Below are 2,338 nucleotides of genomic sequence, written 5' to 3'. Positions count from 1 at the left end.
CAGGATCCTCAGATCACAGCCTCCTGAGTAGCTAGGATTACAGACAAAAGCCACTGGCCCCCAGCTGTCTACAAAGCTTTTGATGCAATCAAGAACCGTGGTAAGCAGAGCCCTGGTATCTTACATTCCTTCAAGAATCTAACACAAAAGCATCTAAAGAGTCTAAAGTCTAATGTACCCTACCCCTTGGAGAAGAAAGGATTGTCCAGGACCCAATGGTGGGGGTACTGGTGAGCCTAGCAGGGCACGAACCTCAGGCAGGAGGCAGGAGGAAGGCCATACATTTCTTGGCCAAAGGCATCCCTCAGGTAGCTGCTATCGGGCAAGAGTGAGCTTGGCAGAATTTAGGAAAACAAATTTCTTTATTATCTAAAAAAACTATGATTACTGTGCTTTTAAAACTGACTGGAAAAGAAGAACCATCTTATTAGTTAACCTATAAATAGTATTTGGCTGGTTGTGAAAGCTTAATAGATATTTTAGAATTAGAAGAAAAGTCACAATAAGTCCCTTGTTTCTGGAAAACAAAAGAGCTCATTGGCTTTCCTGTTCTCAATGCGCTCCATCCCCCTTTGACCAGGCTTTGTAAATTCCAAGATCAGAACAGTGCAGGGTGGGGCTGTCAGACCTGAACCACATCCCATGGGTGATCCACTCCCACCCCAAGGACACTCTGTACCAGCCTAGCCTCTTCCCCCCGTTTTCTCCAGGCAGTGATTGGCCCATCACCTTTACCAAAGGAGGCATATTTTACTCCATTTGGAGTAACAATAACAGAAAGCCTTACAATGATTACACAATTTCAGCAGCACTATCTATCCTGGGATCAGAAAAATTGATGCTCAGGTATTTATTGAGCTTCCAACCTGGATACTAGAGCAAGACAAATATGTCAGGCATACTTGCTATCCTTATAAGGGGTGAGAAGCACAGAATCTACTCTGGGAGACTTGCCCCATACAGAAAGGGCAGGTGTAGTGCCTTGGAGTGTTACAGAAAATAAGTCAGGGAGGGAAGTCATTCAGATAGTTCTAAAAGGATCTAGAAGTTGACCAGGTAAAGAGCCCTGGTTAATAGTAAGGAAAGCCAAGAAGGTAGGAAGGAGAAGCCAGAGGGGCTTGAGGAAGAATAGGGAGGGCCATGTAAACAGGGGCCCCTATAGGGACAGCCTTAAGGTACCCAAGACACCCAGGAAGCCAGCCCTTTGTACAGCATTGTGTGTCTTTGAAAGGCCTCCTCCTGGACAGCCTCACTGATGGCACCCTGCTTTCTGTTGGTGGTTGGTGGCTTTCCCCACAGACAGGCCAGAATGCTCTGCTGTGGCCTCATCCTCAGTCACACAGCTTGCAAAAGGCAGAGCTTAAGTTCAGCACCAAATTCCACATTGGTGTGTGTGTGTGTGTGTGTGTGTGTGTGTGTGTGTGTGTGTCCATCCTGAGATTTCAATTCAGGGTCTGGGCTCTGTCCCTGAGCTGCTTTTGCTCAAAGCTCATGCTCTACCACTTGAGCCACAGCATCACTTCCAGATTTTTCTGAGTAGTTTATTGGAGATAAGAGTCTCTGCACTGTTCTTCCCCAGCTGGCTTCAAACCTCAACCCTCAGATCTTAGCCTCCTGAGTAGCTAGGATTACAGGTGTGAGTTACCAGCACTCAACTCAAACCCCATATTCATTACATCAAACTCACTGCTTCAGCTCCAACAGTGGAAGGCCACCAACATCCTGACTGCAGGAGCTGAGGATGATAACTAACCCTGGGGGCAAGGGGTGACCCCAACAGAGGAGGATGGGATATCCAGGGGGATCGTGAAAAGAAGAACGCAACCTGTATCCTGCCTGCCGCCAGTCATGCTGCCTCTAACAGTTGTTAGAACCAGGCATGAACCTAAACCTTACGACCTCATGGTGGTGGCCTCTTGGACCCTTGCATCTTGCTCCTGTGTGAGACTGCTTTCATCCCTTAATACCCAATGTGACATGAAATATGTACAACAGAAACCAAATCACAGATGTGGTGCCAAATGCTCAGCATTGCCCAAACAGCTGAGTGAGGGCAATGTCCACACCCCTCCTGCTCGCAGCCCTACAAACCCTGCGTGAGGTCTGATGAAGCCCCTGAACACAGCTGTCACCTGGCATCAACTTAGGGAGCCCTGCCTTTCCCATCCTGCCCGGTTATGGCTATCCGGGACAGGGACCTCCACTTCAGCTGCTGTCCTTGTGTTCTCAGTTATTCTGCAAGGTTTACAGCCTCCACGGAGGCCTTCACAGCTGCCCGTGTTTCCTCACCTCTTGTCCCGAGTAGTCCGACCCACGTGTCAGTCATGGCTGCCTCCGC

Source organism: Dipodomys ordii, unplaced genomic scaffold (assembly GCF_000151885.1).
Source record: "Dipodomys ordii isolate 6190 unplaced genomic scaffold, Dord_2.0 Scaffold9, whole genome shotgun sequence".
In the NCBI taxonomy this organism is placed as follows: domain Eukaryota; kingdom Metazoa; phylum Chordata; class Mammalia; order Rodentia; family Heteromyidae; genus Dipodomys; species Dipodomys ordii.
The sequence above is the reverse complement of the archived record's forward strand: the minus strand, read 5'-3'. Positions refer to the sequence as shown.